This window comes from Humulus lupulus, chromosome 1, assembly GCF_963169125.1.
Source record: "Humulus lupulus chromosome 1, drHumLupu1.1, whole genome shotgun sequence".
Classification (NCBI taxonomy): domain Eukaryota; kingdom Viridiplantae; phylum Streptophyta; class Magnoliopsida; order Rosales; family Cannabaceae; genus Humulus; species Humulus lupulus.
Genome location: NC_084793.1, coordinates 81,003,374 through 81,023,798, shown reverse-complemented (window position 1 = coordinate 81,023,798; position 20,425 = coordinate 81,003,374).

Genomic DNA, 20,425 nt, shown 5'->3' with positions numbered 1-20,425 from the left:
CTAACTTGGATGTTAGGGTCAGGAACAGGATTGTCTCGACCGCTGGTTGAGGGAGCCCTAGCCTGCGAGTCAAGCTGGGCAGGAAGGTTTGGCCTGTTTTCAGACTCAGGTCTTTTCTTGCCTACGGATTTGGAACGGGGCATTTGAGGAGGAGAAGGATGAGGTCTGGTAGAGGATCGTGAGAAGGGAATCTCGTGGACTCGGTCGGCCGGTTGTTCTTCGCCTTCGAGCAACTGGGCGAGAAGATCGTCGTCGATGGGTCGTTCACCTCCCCACAAATCTGGCATCAATGTTTGCAAACAGAAGAATGGGGAGGTGAGGATAAAGAATTTCTAAAGGCTTTTTAGAATAATGCTGGTCGAGTATAAAAGCCAAGCTTTTATACAAACAGCATTCTAACAAAAAGCTAAGTTTTCCGCACGAACAGTTTGAAAGACGGATCAAAGGGTGAAAGTAAAAAAAAAATTCAAGAAAGCTTTTTTCAACTCCCCTTAAGGCGGGAAAAACCTATTTTCCAACTAGCCTAAAGATCGAATTTTTACTTCGATTTTACGTCCTAAAAGTATGATCCTGATTATTAAACTAACTCGTAACCCCTTTTTTGCCTACAAAACATTCTACTCACAAGCGTCTCAAACCAGAAATAGATGAACTCAAACAGTCAACATACAGAGGCATGCATCATGAAAATTCGAAGCATGAGAAGTCGAAAACTTACCAAGAAAATGATCGTGCAGATGGAAAAAGGGTCTTCGGAGATAAAGAAACTCTCGGGCTGAGTCTTGAAAATGCAGAAGAACGGTCTCCGGAGAAGTTTAAAACTCTGGTTTTTAGTGTTTCTTGTGAAGACAATGGCGTGCGTAAAAAGAAAAGGAAGATTTCGAAGGTATTATATAAGTTTGTCTGTGGCATTAAAAAGGTGTAATCATCAGTTTCCCTTTTCAAAGTATGGGGAAGCGGAATGGCCGTCAAATTATTACTGGGGAACCGAAAAGTCATGATTAGACAGAAGTAGGTCACTTTTTCCAAGAACACACGAAGGGTTCTGACATGAAAGGCGGGGTTACCGAAGAGTCGTTCGCTCAAAAGTTTATTTATTGCTCGTGATAAATAAACTTGGGGGGCAAATGTTATCCAAAAAATTAGCATTGATGACGTGGCAAGTGATCCCTGGACACGTGGCTGACACCTGGAAGAGCTCTGCTAGGGTATCGACTAGAAGACGCATTAGAAGCAGTAAGCAACCCAGTCTTACCTGCGACCAGTCTGGACGATGGTTCCGCATACAAAGCAACATTACTAAGAAGATCTTTGTAAATCCCGAATTTAACTCACACAATCTCCTGAGTATCCGATTATTCAGGAAAGAATATCTGTAACAATCTTTTGTAATCCCCCTTTAGCCTATAAATAGCAAAGGATAGCTCAAGGAAGGGACTTTTGGCTTTTGAATCATTTGAGACTAGAGTAATTCTCCTAGTGATATTGTATTTTTCTTCAGAGGTTAGTGAAACTCATTGAACCCTTGTTCTTTGATCACTCCTTTGATTCTTATATCAATAACAGTCTAAGTGGACGTAGGTTATTACCAGATCTTGGGGCCGAACCACTATAAAAACATCGTGTTGTTATTACTTTTTGTCATTACGTTTTTCTCTACACATTCATTCATATCAAGCATATTCTGACTCCGTCCGTGTCAGTTGACCAAAATCTGGGTCAACATTTTGAAATTATTTATCTAATTTTTTAATTTATTTTTTAATTACTAAATTTGTTAATATTAAATTAAATTAAAATTTTTCAATTTATTTTGAAATTATTTATCTAACTTTTAATTTATTTTTAAATTACTAAATTTGTTAATATTAAATTAAATTATAATTTTGTGATTTATTTTGAAATTATTTATCTAACTTTTAATTTATTTTTAAATTACTAAACTTGTTAATATTAAATTAAATTATAATTTTTTAATTTATTTTGAAATTATTTATCTAACTTTTAATTTATTTTGAAATTATTTATCTAACTTTTAATTTATTTTTAAATTATATATCTAATTATTTAATTTATTTTTAAATTACTAAATTTGTTAATATTAAATTATAATTTTTCACTTTATTTAAAAATTATTAAATTATTAATATTAAATTAAATTATTTATCTAATGTTTTAATTTATTTTGTTAATTCTAAGTATTCAATGTTTTATTTATTATATTATTATTTATTTAATACTCTAACTCCACTAAAATTTCGACAGCATAACATCTCTATTATAACATATCCCAAAAATTTAAAACCCTACAAAAAACACTCAGAAAATTCCCAGAACATTCACAATATACATATTATTAATCAAATTTAAATACTAAAACATGCTACAATTTTATATACATATATAAATATATCACTAAACACATCTTACTTTGTACACACATTCACATATTAATTAAAATAATAACATAATTAAAAAATAAATACCTTGATGCCACAAAATTATAAATACTCTAGTGACCAAATTTCCAATAGATACTCCAATTTCTACACAAAATCAACCCAAAAAATTAAATTTAAACAAACTTAAACCTTGACTGAGTAAAAGTACAAAATTAAACTAATAGACATCTGTAATTTATGCTCAGGATAAAATACACAAAACCTTGACTGAGTATATATATATATATTTACATATAAATACACAATTATAAGCCAGCTATGAGTGTTTTGGCTTAATTTGTCACCATAGAAATATGGTAATGAACGTAAAGTCGTATATTTATTTGTTGTTGTTATAAATATATACACTTAACCATTCTGTCTTGTACATTTTTTTTGCTTTTTTTTTTGTTATATGTTGAAAATAAAAAAGTCTTGATATGAAAAAGTGGTTTAAAATATTTGCTTCTATACGAGTCCTACAGATTTTGAAGAAACATTAAATTGATCCTTAAAAAAATTTACAGAAAACTATTGCTAAAAAAGTCTTACATTTTGACACTACCATACTATATATTACACATTTATATATTAGACTTACAGCTCCTTGAGCGTTCTAATGTTACCAATCTCTGGAGGAATGGAACCACTGAGTCGGTTTCCCAGTACACTCCTGCACCAAACTAGCCAGCAGTTAAAAAATGATGACACATTTCAGAGATACATTGTGATATTGATATAAATAATTGATAAGAAGAGAGCACAAGTAACTTACAGAATGCGCAGGGGTGCACGAGAAAGGCTTGGGGGGATTGATCCATTGAGGTAGTTGCGAGAGAGATCACTGTGTTTAGTTAAAGAAAACTTAGTCTTCTGGCACTCTATAATAATATTTATTATCTAGTAATAAACTCTGAAAACCATGCTTCTACTACTACTGGAACTACCATTCAACTCCGAATGCATTGCCGTGTTATTGCATGAGTAAATTCTGAAAAGTACTATCTGATTTATATATGTGACTATGGGAATGTTTAATAATGAAGTTATGTCTCACATGCTATTTTCCAGATTTGATATTGTTCTGTATGTAATAATTAACATGTTCTAGCACTTTTCTATAAAATTAAAATCCAATGTAAATGTGCACTTAAGTTTGTAATCCAATGTAACTTTTTCTGTAAAATATATATAATTCCAATATAATATGAATGTGCACTGAACTATATCAACTAATTTGAAAAACCTCATATCAGAAGTAAAAAATATAACTTTTAAAATCCAATATATTTAAAAGGTTGTTATAAGCATCATTACTTACATATATTCTATCTCTCTCTATATATATGTATATATATATATATACATATACATATTTAAATACTTACAAATTGTACACTATGATTTGGTTCCTTCAATAAAACACATTGAATTTACAAATGCAAAACTCAAACCCCAGGTTCATTTTTCAATGATCAGATATATCAACAACATTTCACAAAAGGCAATCAACAGAAAAGACCAATAAAAGAATCAGACCCTTCAACACAGCTACAAAAACTCACTAATAGACATCTATAATTTATGCTCAGTATAAAATACACAAAACCTTGACTGAGTAAAAGTATCAAATGCTAAAACAAGAAAAATTCCAAAATTAGGAATAGCTAAAATTAAGGCATATTTGAATCTTTCAACACAATAGTCCAGCAAAATAAATCAGAGATAAATGCAAATATCAAAGGCCCTTTAGTATATATAGCAAGTCTCAACAAATAATCCAGACCCATTCTCTGACAGACTAGACAAACACAAAGGAAGGCAGCGATGAACTTTCCTTCTTCAATATGCATATAGCCGATGATTCAAAAAATTCTTAGAACAGAATATGTACACGGTAGCTCAAATATCTAAAGACTTGAAGACTAGATTAAAAGGGGAAGAATAAAAAAGACCTTCAAGCTGAATGATTGAAATCCCAGACCCCAGACAGAAAGAAGCATAAAACCCAGAAAAATCATTCCTTGACTTTCCCTCAATTCTCTCAGCAGTCAAACAGAAGACAATCAATCTTCCAAATAAACAAATATATACATATATATATAAGAAAATAAAGAAAACAAACCAAAAAATGATCACAAAGATAGCTCAAATGTTTATAATAGCTAGAGAAACAAACATATTCATAAAAGAGGGTGTGAAAAAAAAAGACAAAGACGCACCAGTAATGATGCCTCCATGAAAATAAGACCAAAAAAGAAAAAACCAAAAAAACCCACTAAAGCTAATATGTTATTCAGAAGTTTTCTTCTTCTTCCTTCTCTTTCCACTCTCTTCTGTTCTCGCCGTTACTTGCATTTCCATGTGTATTCTTTTCCTCTCTTCTCAAAACCAAAACCTCAAAACTCATAACTCAAACAAAAACTTGGGTGGGTTTCGGGTTACTTGTGTTTCGGCAGAGAGAGCAACTCGTAGCCAAGAGGGAGAGAGACCGAGAGGGTGTCGCCGACCGTTTGGAGAGAGAGCCGAGATGAGTCCGAGCATTAGGGAGAGTGAGCTTAGGGAGAGAGAGAGCTATGGAGATGCTTAGGGAGAGAGAGCTATGGAAGGAGGGAGATGGTTTTGGAGGCTGAAAATTTTTGAGGGAGAAAGGAGGGAAGGTGGAGGCGTGCCTGGGAGTTTGACATAAATGATGTAGAAGTAGGGTATTTTTCAATATTAGGGGCGACACATGTCGCCCCTTATATTAGAATATGTGTCAGAATTCAATTTATTAGAGGCGATGTGTCAGAATATTAGGGGTGACACATGTCGCCCCTAATATTTAGAACATGTTTCGAAAATAAAAAAATATCAGGGGCGACTACCAACCTGTCGCCCCTGATATTTCCTATATTAGTGGCGACATAGTGTCGCCTCTGATATTGTCACCCCTAAAACTCATTTTTGTTGTAGTGTACTCAGTGATTCTAACTATCCATATTGGTGTTGGGAATTGTGCCGTAAAAGCATATGTAGTAGATATTGTTTTAAAAAATAAATATATTTTATGAACTATATTATTCTGTGATAATATTAAGTAAATATCAGAAAAATTCAAAAGTTCATATATGTGATCTCAACCACCTATTGGTATGGAAGGATTGTGTTTGAGATAAATGAACTTAAATAGTTCGCAGTAAAATAAACTTGTGCAATCTTTATATTAATTACTGCAAGTACGGTCCACTAGTATTATGAATATATGTGATCTAGATCCGGATTACTAGTGTAGTAGGACACTTTAGTGGAGGTACTTTATATATTAGAGAGAACTGGACCAGATATGTTTATTAATACTTAGTTAAATATTATTTCGAAGTATTAATTAAATATATCAATTGATGATCATTTACAAATAGATCTAAATCCTGAAGTTACTATGAACTCTTGTTTATGTTATATGAGTTCTTTGATTCACTCGTTAGGGTCTATCGGAATGATCAGGCTAGAAACTTTTGTTTTGGGAACTCATTAATGTAAATGGCTGGGGACATAGTATATAGATATGGAATCTACACATTCTCGTAAGAGATTGAATAATGGTTCTCTTAAAGGGTTGACTTTTGGGACTGAAAGGTTATTGAGCTCAAATTCATAATTTGGTTATGAATTAACCTTCACTAGTAAAATCAATGGTACTTAAGGAAACAAGATATAATTAAAAGGGCAAAACGGTAATTTTATACCCGATTAATTATGAATCATTATTAGAGGGTTAATTTGTATGTAATGATTATATCAAAGGACGCTTTATTATTATAAAGTACTCAATAAATGAAATGTCTATAATTACAAGAGTGCAATCTCATATTTATAGTGGAGTAATCATGATATTAATAAATTAAGATTATCTAATTAAAGAGTTTAATTAATAATCATAAATTTATTGGAGCTTGAAATTATAAGTCCATAAGTCCCCACATCGGCTCTATCAACACTATTCAAGGGAAGAGTTGATATAAAGGGTAAAAATACATATTTAAGAAGAAATTTGTTCTTCGGGCCAAATATGCAATTATGTGATAATAGTGATTAATTAATTAATTACAAATTAGTTGTAATTATCAAAATTAATTAATAATTGATTATTATATAATTTTTGAAATTATATAAATAATTAATTTATTATAATTTTTGAAATTATATAAATAATTAATTTATTATAATTTTTGAAATTATAATAAAATTTATATATTTAATTTTTGAAATTAGTATTTAAATTAAAATTGGTTTTAATTAATTAGTATAATTAATTAAAGATCTTCAAATTAAATTTGAATTTAAAAGATTGATATTTATTCAAATAATTAATTATATGTGATAATTAGTTAAAATGTGTTGACCCTGATTTTGGTCAACGACACGGAGTCTAGAAAACGACAGAAAAGTAATATAGAGCTTGAGAAAATGATCTAATGGAAAAATAAAGAACACAGAGAATTATAGTGGTTCAGCCCCAATGATTTGGTAATAACCTACGTCCACTTGACACTATTATTAGTATTGAGCTTCAAAGGTGTGATCAAAGAACTAGGGTTCCTGAGTTTCACAGACCTTAGAAGAAGAAAACAATACAACGATGGATAATAGCAATATAATTCCGAAAGAAAAAGATCGATCCCCTTCCTTGAGCTATTTCTTCAGTATTTATAGGCTCAAGAAGGATTACATGAATTAGGAAATAATATCTATCATTAATAAACGGATCTACAAGTCATAATGAAGAGATATTCTCGGATATCATTACAACTTTACAGATCTTTACATAAATGAACGGAGTATACGACCAGTCTAGTCGTATATAAAACGTGATATTTCCATGTGGAAATAATGCTGGTCGATAGATGAGCCGTATCTCTGCTACGTGTCTGCCACGTGTCGAGAATCCTTGCCACGTCATTAGCAGCTGATTTACGGATAAACATTTGCCCCCAAGTTTATTTATTGCGACCAGCAATAAGTAAACTTAGGGAACTAACTTTTCGTATGCCCCACGAAATCTGTCAGAGGCTCTCGTACGTTCTTGAAAACTGTGACCTAATCACGTCCAATCATGCATTTTCAGTTTTCAAGTAACCTTTCCGACGGCTGTTACACTCCCCCATGCCTTGAAAAAAGGTAACTAATGATTACCCATTTTCAACACAACTCAGCTTCTATAAATAATCCCCACATTCTTCTTTTAACTCTTTACATGCCAAGAACTCTCAAGAACTATATTTTAGAGCCTGGAACTCCAAGGTTTTCAGTCGCTTTGCTAAGGATCCTTCGCCTGCAAGCCCAAAACTATTCCTTTTCAGAATCTCCAATCTTCATCCAGGTAAATTTTTTCAACGTTTAACCCTTTGAGATGCCATGCATACTACTTATGTGCTCTGAAAATTTTTGTGTTCTTGGGTAGAAATTTGTGAGGATTTTGTATACACCGTTTGATGCTTGATAGGGTAGTGTAGTTTTGCTCTGTAGAAGTTAGGAATCAGTTTGATAGTCAGGATCATGGGTTTAGGGCGTAAAATCAAATTAATTCGATTTTTAGGCTAGCTGAAAAACTGGGTTTTTCCCGCCCCTTTGGAGTTGAAAAAGCTTTTTCCAGAAAAACTTTTTACTTTCACTTTTTGATCCGTTTTTCAAACTGTTCGCATAAAACTTAGTGCTTCGGTTAGAATGTTGCTGGTCGTAGACGCGAGCAACATTATTCCAACTTTCAACATAAGCTCCCAGGCTGTGCGTCTTATCTTCTCCTTTGTCTGTTTGCAGTATATATGCAAGACTCGTGGGGAGGAGAAAGACCCATCGATGACAATCTGCTAGCTCAACTGCTCGAGGATGAAGAACAACCCTCGACATTGATACCCAATATTCCCTTTTCTCATACCAATCCAAACACTTCCCCAGTCTTGATCCGAAACATGGCTCGCACCAAAACCAAGGCCCAGAAAAGGAAAAACTCTGACCCGTCTCATCAGCCTGCTGCTTCGGCTGATGCTCCCTCGACCAATGGTCGAGATGAAAATGCTCTCGACCCAAACATCCAAAGACATGCCCTCCCTCATCATGCCATTTAGCCGAATGTTGAGTGGTATGTAGTCTCTGAAAGTAGGGTGACGATCAGAATGATCGCCAACTACTTAAGGAAATATGGTTTGCCAGGGGTGACCTTAGCCAAGCCCAACCCAGACCAAAGGGCTAATCTGCTTGGAGGCGCCTATAGTGCCTGGTCGTGGTTTCATGTTGAGGTAGGGGCCACCTTGCCCCTTCACCCATTCTTTCAGGGGGTGGCCAACTATTTTGGAGTTGCCCCCTTTCAAATAACCCCGAATGGATATAGGATGCTTGTTGCACTCTATATCATGTATAGCCAGAAAAAATGGCCCGTGCCATCGCCTCATGAGGTCAACTACTTGTTCGACCTCAAATCTAACCCCAACCATGAAGGCACGGGGTTCTTCCACCTTTGTCATCAGGAAACTGAGCACACTTTCTTGACTGACACGACCCACATCTCAAACGTGGGGAGGTACTACCAAGAGTACTTCCTTACGACTGACATGGTCGCGAACAACCTGGCATTCGCACGAGGAGATAAAAATTTCGTATCGCTGGCTGACTTCTTCACTTAGTGTTTTCCTCCACAATGTCTTAAACTTTTGATGTCTTTCAGGCCCGTGGCTGCGACCAAACCCAACTCCTGGCATGGAGTCGCGATCGACACTCTTAGCCAGCATGACTGATGCTGAAAAGAGTGTCAAGAATCTGGTTACAGAGGCTAACCTTAGGTTGGCTGGCCTCTGGGCCCCTCAACCGGACATGAGGGGGTCCTCGGCAGGGAGTGCTTGCGCCAAAGAGGAACCCGAGCAACAACCTCAAGCGTCACCTCCACGGAGGAGATCGACTGGGGTCACGATCAGGGAACCTGTTGGTACTCCTCGAGCAGAGAGGCCCTCGGCCCCCTTAGGGAAAGGAAAGCAGAAGGCCACCGAGCCTGCCGACCTCTCTCACGATTCGTCGGATGACAACGGTATAGTTATTTCGCTTTTAGAAAATTTGCCAATTCCCTGTCATCTATTCGACGGGGACGGCAATTTTAAATATGCTCCACACTTAGGGCCAGACTTCTTCATGTCAAAGAATGAGTGTAAGACTAGTAGAGTCTGTAGTGTAGCGACCAGTAATAATAGCTCGGGTATTGGACTTTGCAATCCTTTTTTGTTTCTTTTTATGATGTAATGTGTTTGGCCATTCATGCTATCTTATTGTTTGACTTTGTTCTTGTTTTTCAGACATGGACTCCACCAATGTGTTCGATCTTTACAGCACCCCAGAGGCTGCCGCAACTCCTCCAAGCAAGAAGAAAACCAGTAAAAGACATACTGGGGAGAGCAGCTAAGCGCCTCAGGCGAAGAAGGCCCGGAACACAGGCCCGTCAGAGGACAGACCTTCTGCCACCGCGACTCCACCTTCTCCCCGTGAGCAGCAGACTCCATCTGCTGCGGTCGGGTCGACTCCTTCTCCCGCTGCCCCATCTGACCAACCTCAGCAAGGAGATCCTGCTTCAACTGGGAACGAGATGGTTGGTCGCGCCTTCAAGCTAATCAAGGAGAGGGTTACCAAGATCGCGAAGCATGAACGCTGCTGAGAGGCAATGGCTGCTACGGAGACGATGGGTGTTGACCTAATTCTGAACCGTGCCCTAAACTAGTTCACTAGTGTAAGTTACCTTTTTTTGTGAAAACAGGTCTTCGTTAGTTTACTGTTTGTCTAACTTTTGTTCTGACTGCAGGCCATGCTAACCCTTTCTACCGGCCGCATCCGTCTAGGTGCTGTCACCGAGCAGGCCAGGACTTCGGAACAACGGCATGAGGATGAACTTAAAGCTGTTGAGGCCAGACATGCTGATCAGCTGGCGGCAGTGACTAGGAAAAGGCCCAACTGGCTAAGGAGTTGGAGGAGAAGCTGAAATCTTTGGAAAAAGCCCACGAGCAGAGGGACCAATACAAGGAGTCCAACCGTTTTAACTTCAAAGCGGCTAAACAGCTCGAGCTAGACTTGATCGCGAGCAGGCAGGAAACCAGAGATTTGGAGGTCCAAGTTGAGGACCTGGAGAAGACCAACGCCGGCAACTTGGAGAGGTACAAAAATGCCACCCTGAGGTGCTTCTACGATTTCTGGAAGCACAATCAGGGTGCCAACTTTGACTACCTTCCTGAGAATGCGACGGAAGTTGAGCTAGCTCGCTGTGCGGCTTAATTGGCTGAAGAAGAAAGATCGAGGGTCCCTGCTTCCCCCGAAATCTCGCTGGGCGCGTGGATGGAGGGTGCAGACAACGAAGCTACGGGTGCTGTCGAACAGAATCTTCCCCAGGATCCTCCAGCTCCTCAAGCTCCTTAGTCTTTTCTTTTTATATTTCTTTCTTTTTTAACTACACGACCTACGGGTCGTGATGTAAAGACAATAAAAATTTTTTGGTTTGCTGTACGGGCATCTTTTACTTTTACTTTGAACAATTACATCCAAGCAGTTACTTCTTGCGGTGTAAAAGGATCGCTTTGATATTATAATATATTTGCATATTATTATAACATCTATTTGTTCACATGACCGAACTTAGCATAGCACTTTGGTTTGATTTAACAAAATATCAAAATTTTGAAAAATATTCTAAGTGTCCTAGCATGCTTTCACTTATTGTGCTCATGTGTTACATACTTTTAACGGTATGCTTTGCTTACTTGTACCTTGTATGCCCCCCAAGTGATCGGGGAGCTTTAGGTCCTTGGTCACTTGCCTTGACTAGAACCTGCCCGAACGTTACTGCTCATGGCAATATGATTAGAATTATAATATAGCAAAACAACATACGTAATGAGAAAATACTTGTAATAAATACAATAGTTGGCAAGAAATGACTGGCTGAGCACAATCCCTTTTATTCTCGTAGTAAATGGACTAAACATGTCTTTATGGGTGATCAATAAGATCTTTACACAAAACTTGTAAAAAGTAAAATTTGTACAAGCCAATTCTTTAAGAAGAATTGTTCATTGATAATACATGCGCAGGTGCTCTCCATTCCAATATCGAGGAACGAGGTCTCCATTTAAGCGTGCAAGTTTATAAGTGCCTAGGTGAAGGACTTCATCAATCTGGTAAGGCCCTTCCCAATTTGGCCCGAGTACTCCGGCATCTTGGTCGCGGGTGTTAAGGAAAACTCTTCGGAGCACAAGGTCTCCAACATTGAATTTTCTTTCTTGCACTTTAGAGTTGAAATACCGGGCGACCTTCTGCTGGTATGCAGCTACTCGGAGCTGGGCTTGTTCACGCCTTTCATCAATCGAGTCCAAGGATTCCATCAGTAGTTGGCTGTTAGAATCCTGGTCGTATGTTAATCTGCGGTGCGAGGGCGGATCCAACTCTACAGGCAACATGGCTTCATACCCGTATGCCAAAGAAAATGGGGTATGACCTATTGTTGTTTGGTGGGAAGTTCTGTACGACCAGAGGACTTCAGGAAACTGTTCTAGCCATGCTCCCTTAGCTTCTTCAAGTCTTTTCTTCAGTGTATCCTTCAGCATTTTGTTAACTGCTTTGGCTTGCCCGTTCGCCTGGGGATGAGCGACTGAAGAAAAACTTTTGATAATGTCGTGACGTTTGCAGAAGTCCGTGAATAGATCACTGTCAAACTGGGTGCCATTATCTAAGACTATCTTCTTTGGTAATCCATAGCAACAGATGATGTTTTTGACCACAAAGTCAAGCACTTTCTTCATCGTTATGGTCGCGAGTGGCTCAGCTTCGGCCCATTTGATGAAGGAGTCGACGACAACCACCGCGTACTTTACACCACCTTTTCCTGTAGGCAAAGATCCGATTAGATCTATTCCCCAAACAGTAAAGGGCCATGGACTCTGCATCTGCTTTAACTCGTTGGGAGCTGCTCGTGGGATTATAGAAAACCTTTGACACTTGTCACATTTTCGTACAAACTCCATGGATTCTTCATTCATGGTTGACCAGAAATATCCCTGCCTTAGGATCTTTTTTGACAAGCTTTGCCCCCCATCATTATGTCCCTGATTTTGGTCAACGACACGGAGTCTAGAAAACGACAGAAAAGTAATATAGAGCTTGAGAAAATGATCTAATGGAAAAATAAAGAACACAGAGAATTATAGTGGTTCGGCCCCAATGATTTGGTAATAACCTACGTCCACTTGACACTATTATTAGTATTGAGCTTCAAAGGTGTGATCAAAGAACTAGGGTTCCTGAGTTTCACAGACCTTAGAAGAAGAAAACAATACAACGATGGATAATAGCAATATAATTCCGAAAGAAAAAGATCGATCCCCTTCCTTGAGCTATTTCTTCAGTATTTATAGGCTCAAGAAGGATTACATGAATTAGGAAATAATATATATCCTTAATAAACGGATCTGCAAGTCATAATGAAGAGATATTCTCGGATATCATTACAACTTTACATATCTTTACATAAATGAACAGAGTATACGACCAGTCTGGTCGTATATAAAACGTGATATTTCCATGTGGAAATAATGTTGGTCGATAGGTGAGCCGTATCTCTGCTACGTGTCTGCCACATGTCGAGAATCCTTGCCACGTCATTAGCAGTTGATTTACGGATAAACAAAAGGATAGTAGATTCAAATTTGAATTAATTATCATGTTATTGGATTTTATCTGATAAGGTAGTTTGAATAAATAATTAAATAATTGTGAAACAATCTCATATCCCTAATTTATAGACTGTGTGTGGCGTGAGCTATATAAAAAATTAGGGATAGATTTTTCACTTTTATTTAATTAATTAATGGAAAATTCAAAACTTAGTTTTTATATTTTCATTAATAAGATAATTAATTAATTAAAAGATAAATTGTAAGTTTGTTACATATTTATTTTTTAAAATTTAAAATATTTTCTATTTAAGTTAGACTTATCAGAAAATAAAAAGATATAAAATTATTCGCGCTAAAGAAAAGAACGATATTTTTCTATCTCTCCCTGAAAAAGAAACGGAACCAATCTTAGGCTTATTCTCTTGATCTCATGTGTTGAGTACATCAAGTTGAATCATAAATATACCATCCTTCATTCTCTAAGTGCCCATAGATCTTGGTGTGAGTACCTGGGAGCAGCTTGGATAGGAAGATCGTTCATTTTACGAAAAGATAGCAAGGACCCTGATAGGCATCAAGAGGTATGTTCTTTATTTTTGATTATGATTAATGTATATATATTAATGGATCCGCGTATTTAAATGTAGTTTAAATATGTTACAAAATTTTTGTTGTACATTGGGCCAACTTATCACTATTCCGCTGCATATTTGGAAACTCATTCCTAACAATTGGAAAGTTAGAATGAGAGCCTTCATCAAATCTCAGGGTGAAAAGGATTGGAGAACAGTTTTGAGTGGTTGGACTCCTCCAGTAGAAAGCAATGACATAACTAAGGTAAAATCTGAACTTGATTGGACTGATGTTGACAATAAACTGTCTAGTTACAATAATAAAGCTTTACATGCTATTTTTAATGGTGTTGGTGAAGGTTACATTAAATTGATTTCTTCATGTGTTCCGGCCAAAGATGCTTGGAAAATCCTTCAAACCCAATTTGAAGGAACTGCTGATGTCAAGCGTTCTAGGTTTGTTATGCTCACAACAAAATTTGAAAGTTAATGAAAATGAAACCATCGCCTAATTTTATGAAAATTTGTCAGATATTGCTAATGAATATTTTTCTCTTGGTGAAAAACTTGAAGAGAATGTTTTGGTCCGAAAAATTGTTAGAGTTCTTCCTGACAGGTTTCAAACTAAGCTCACTGCAATTGAGGAAGCAAAAGATCTAGACAAAATAAAAGTGGAAGAATTGATGGGTTCACTTCGAACTTTTGAACTGAATCAACAAATTAGACAAAAATGTAAAATAGAAGAAATCAGAGAGAATTCTATTGCCTTGAAATCTTCCATAAATGAGAAGGAAAGTTCAGATGATGAGGATGATGAGATGGCCTTGTTAACAAAAAAAATTCAAAAGTACATAAAGAAATTGGGAAACAAAAAGGCCATATTCAAAAACCCAAAAGGTAATTTTTCTAAACCCTTTAAAACCAACAAAAAGGGTATTCAGTGCAGGGAATGTGAAGGATTTGGACACATTCAATCCGAGTGTACCAACACCTTAAAGAAAAAGAAAGCTATGGCAGCTACTTGGAGTGATCAAGACTCTAAACAGAGTGATGAAGAAGACAATAGTGTTGCCTTAACCTCTGTTGACAAAGGTATGTTTTTCTTTTCAACTAATTCAAAGGTTTTGGTATGTCTTAATAATTTTGTTCAGAATAATGAAGAATCTAACATTGATTGTGATGAATCTGACTGAAATGAGGAGTCATTGAAAGAAGCTTACAAGATAATGTATGATCAATGGTTGAAAGTTTACGCTGAGAATCGATTAATGGCTAGCAATAACAAGAAATCAGTTGAAAAAATTAAAGAACTTGAATTGATTATTGTTTCCAAAAATAATGAAATTAATTCTTTGAGTGAAGAAATTGATCTTATGCAAAAATGTGTCAAAATTCTTAATCCAATAAGATCTAGAATTTTGGATGATGTTCTCTCTGCAAGAAAAAGAGCTGGTGATTTCAGTGGATTATGATCTAATGGATCTGAATCCTCTAAGAAAACGGTTTTTGTAAAATCTGTGAATTATCCTTCTGTTATAACAACTAACCATTTTGCAGGAACAAGTGGTTGTTCGGAGAACACACAGTTGTCATTTGTTTCAACATATCTACAACTAAAGAGAATTTCTCCGAAGACAAAAATCGAACAATTTGTACTAGTTTGCCATTTTTGTGGTATGAAAGGACACATATGACCAAAGTGTTTTTCTCTATTAAATTTGTTTACAAAGAATTATGTTAAACACTTTGGTAGCATCAATCAATTCTTGAGCAAAAGAATTCAAAATAAAAAACAATATGGGTCAAGAAAAATAACTCAGTTTGTTTGGCTACTCTTACATGTCATAAAATACATGCATCTAGTTCTTGGTACTTTGATAGTGGTTGTTCAAGACATATGACAGGTAATGCTAGCATACTCACCAACTTCAAATCTTTGAAATGTGGAGTAGTAACTTTCGGGGAATGGGATGACAGGAAACATTTTAGGAAAATGTACCCTAAACATTGAAGGGGTGCCAAAACTGAAAAATGTTCTTCTTGTTGATGGACTTAAAGCTAACTTAATTAGCATAAGCCAAATTTGTGACCCAGGTTTCTTTGTTAATTTTTTGCATGATGAGTGTAATGTTGTAAATCAAAATGGTGACATTATTCTTAAAGGTTCTCGCTCTTTGGATAATTGTTACACACTCACACAAAAATTCACATGACATGCATCATCATCTAGTTTTAATTATACTGATTTATGGCATGAAAAACTTGGTCATATAAATTTCAAAAATTTGAAAAAGATTGCTAATACAAGTCTCATACGTGGTATACCCAAGCTAGGGAAGGAATCACCTGGTAAGTGTGAATCATGTCAATTGGGAAAACAGTTGAAAGTTTCCCACAAAGCTCTATCTAATATTAATACTTCAAATGTGTTGAAATAATTGCATATGGATCTCATGGGTTCTATAGAGGTTGAAAGTATTAATGATAAGAGATACATTTTCGTCTGTGTGGATGATTTTTCTAGATTTACTTGGGTAGATTTCTTAAGAGAAATATTAGAGACATTTGAAGCTTTTAAAACTCTCTGTACAAGACTAAGAGTTGAAAAAAATTGCAACATTGGAAAAATTGTTAGAATACGAAGTGATCATGGTAAGGAGTTTGAAAATTATATTAATGATGAATATTGTAAATCTTTTGGAATTTTGCATGAATTTTCTGCACCCAAAACCCCATAACAAAGTGGGGTAGTGGAACGGAAAAATCGTACCTTGCAAAAAATGGCCAGAGTTATGCTAAAAAGAAAAAAAACTCGCTAAGAAATTGTGGGCTGAAGCAACTAACACTGTTTGCTACACAATTAATTGTGTTTTTCTACGTCCAAGTACAAATAAAACTCCTTATGAGATCTGGAAAGGTAGGAAACCCAATATCAATTATTTTCATGTTTTTGGGTTCCTTTGTTATATTCTTAGAGATTGTGAGAATCTTGGCAAATTTGATGCCAAAAGCGATCTAGGAGTTTTTCTTGGTTATTCCAATAATAGTACAGCTTATTTGTTTATAACATGAGAACTCAAACTGTTATGGAATCTGATAACGTGGTTGTTGATGATCTGAATGATTTTTCTGAGTACTCCCATGAGGAAGAAATTGACATGTCCATTGATGTTCAACAACATAAAGGGATACCAGATCTGAAAAAAGATCGTTAAGTGGCGACAACTGATGCTGATGATGTATCAAACACAAATTTTGTTGCGACAACAACTGAGCGAACAGGGAACAAAACCCCAGTTAATTCTTCTGACTCTATTAAAAAATAATCCTTAACCAAAGTAAAATAGAATCACCCTTCTGAACTTATTTTGGGAAATCTTGAAGAAAGTATGGTCACTAGAAAAATGTATGTAAATTTGGTTCAATTTGTTTTCTTTACTTCTACATTTGAACCAAAAAACGTGAAGGAAGCCTTAAATGATGAATCATGGATTAATGCTATGCAATAAGAGTTAGACCAATTCACAAGGAATGAGGTATGGATTCTTGTCCCTAGACCGAGTCATGCTAATGTTATAGCTACAAAATGGATATTTAAGAACAAAACTGATGAATTTGGCACCACAATAAAGAATAAAGCTCGGTTAGTTGCACAGGGGTACACTAAAATTGAAGGAATTGATTTTGATGAGACATTTTCCCATGTTGCAAGAATTAAATCCATAAGATTATTGTTAGTTATTTCATGTATTCTTGGTTTTAAATTATTTCAAATGGATGTCAAATCTTCCTTTTTAAATGGGCTAGTGAATGAAGAGGCTTATGTTGAGAAACCCAAAGTGTTTGAGGACCCTCACTTTCCAAATCAAGTTTTTAAGTTGCAAAAAGCATTGTATAGGTTGAAACAAGCCCCTCGGGCTTGGTATGAAAGACTGACCCAATTTTTGGTCTTAAAAGGGTACAAGAGAGGGGGAGTAGACAACACACTTTTATAAAAAATGTTGATACTGATATTGTGATAGCTCAAATATATTTTTATGATATAGTGTTTGGAATCACTGATGATTCTCTAGTGCAAGGATTTGTGAAACAAATGCAGGAAGATTTTGAGATGAGCATGGTGGGAGAGCTCAATTTTTTCTTGGGGCTCCAAGTTAAGCAGTCAGGTGAGGGAATTTTCATTTCACAATGCAAGTATGCCAGGAATTTGGTGAAGAGATTTGGGCTTGAGGCATCCAAACTTGCTAAAACTCTCATGGGAACCACTGTCAAACTATCTAAAGATGAGAATAGGACGAAAGTCGATCCAACTCTTTACAAGAGTATGATTGGGAGTCTTCTATACTTAACTTCTAGTCGTCCAGACATCAGTTGCAGGGTTGGAGTGTGCTCACTTCCAAGGGAACCCCATGGAGTCTCATGTGATTGCTGTAAAAGGAATTATTCGTTACACCAATAATACTCTTGAATTAGGCATTTGGTACTCCAAAGAAACAAGCTCTAACCTTGTGTGCTACAGTGATGCAGATTGAGCAGGAAACACTTATGACCGCAAGAGTACAAGTGGTGGTTGTTTTTACTTAGGAAAATTTTGGTTTCCTGGCATAGTAAAAAGCAAAACTCCATCTCCTTTTCAACTGCTGAGGTTGAGTACATAGATGCTAGAAGCTTTTGTACTCAACTTTTGTAGATGAAACAAATGTTGGGTGACTATGGATTTGATCTAAAAACTGTAACCATTTTTTGTGATAATACAAGTGATATTAATATCTCCAAAATTCTTGTTTAGCACTCTCGCACCAAACATAGTGACATTCGTCATCATTTTATCAGGGAAATTGTTGAAAACAAAACTCTGATTTTAGAATATGTTGAGACTAACAAACAAATTGCAGATATTTTTACTAAAGTTTTAGACACGGTCAGATTTGATTCCCTCAAGAAATCCTTGGGGTTTATTTTATTTAAAATTGCCAATAATTGATTGTCTTGCCTTGCATTTGTGATTGTGTAAATCTCTTGTCTTGTTTGGAAGAAATTTGTTGACCATATTTTTTTTTTCAATTTTTGAAAAATGAACTTTATAATTTTTATACTTTATGAGGTATAAAAACTATATTTGAAAAAGTTGTAGACCCTCCAATTTATATTTGATCAAATCATTATGTCCATTTTAGTACGAGCATTCCTTAATCCAATTTCTTTTCAGCCTCCATTCTGGAAAAGAACTACTTATACTGATGTGTGAAAGTCGATACTGAGTAAGTTGGTACCAGGTAATTAGCAATTATATTGGAGGATACTCTACTAGTGTAAAGGGCTACCATCAGTATAAGAGTCATAGCCTCCATTATGGTTACAATTTGAAAAATGCTACAATTGTCGAACATGGACAATGACCCTCACTTTAGAAGGCCAAGAAGAAACGCCAAATTGATTACACATGCACACACAAATGCTTGTTGACTAGATTGTGTAACAATGTTGTAAGACTCATACACATAATGAATTAATTAAAATAATTTTGTGATTGGCATATTCTTTTTCGAATTATGGTTATCATTATCACTTAGTATTTTAATTATAATTCATTTTTTAATTTTTGAAGAAAATGGTTATCTTGTTTCTCTTGAAGAGGACTTGGCATTTATATGGACACATATGGTATGGTAATTTAACCTTTTAATTTCAGCATTTTTTAAAAAATAAAATAATTTAATTAAATTCTTTGTTGACCGAGTACTAAAGACAAATCAACTTTGAAACAAAAAAAATAAATGCACTTTATTTGTGTTATCTCATTATATTCAAAATCTTGTAAAAGTTTCCAATTTTGAGGTGTGAGAGAATATATTTTTTTTTAAATGAGATATTTTGGCATTTATCACACAAAAATCAGTTACCCATTTTTTTTTTGTTACCCATTTTTGAACTTGCCTCATTTGTTCACCAAATTCTCTATATATTCAGACTCCCCTTGGATTTTTTGGCTCTAAGTGTTTCTTGCTCCTCTCTTCTTGATAACTTAAGCCTAAGGTTCTGTTTTTTTTATTTATTTATTCTTTGTGTGTTTCCTTTAATTTCCTTTCAGCAGCCATGAAGACCCGAGGCCGTGGTTTGACCTCCAAAGTTGTGAAGTCTCATAAGGAGACAGTCCCTGAGACAGTTCCCTTAGTCCATCCACCTGTTCCAGTGTCGATTCCATCTGTCGCTGCTTCATTGCCCCCAGCTGGTTCTACTCATCTATGCCGACGACCCAAGACCACAGCAAGGAAGAATGTTCTTGCCCTTCTAGGTCCTAAGGGATCTCCATTGATTGGGGCCTCCAGTAAAGGCGTGACCTTGCCCAACCTCAACATGCAACAAAATCTAACCTCGACGATTCCACTCGCCTCTCCCGCAAGGTCCTGCCAAACAATAGCCCTCTTTGACCTCAAGCCCTACCCAATCTGTCTCTAGTGAAGTTGAGACCGATCCATCTGCTCAAGACTCTGAGTCTTCTTTATCCCCTGATGTCCTGCCACCCAAGGCCAAGGGCAAGCGCAAATCCAAAGCTGCTAGCACAAAGCAGACCAAGAAGGCCAAAGTAGCTCAGGCAAAAGGTACTAGCTCCATCTCTTATTCTACTCCCTTTATCCAAATTCAAAACAAAGGAAAAAATCAATCCTCCTCCTTGCACCTCCTCGGAGGATGTCTCTCCTGAAACTAAAGATTCGTTGCCCGAGCTAGA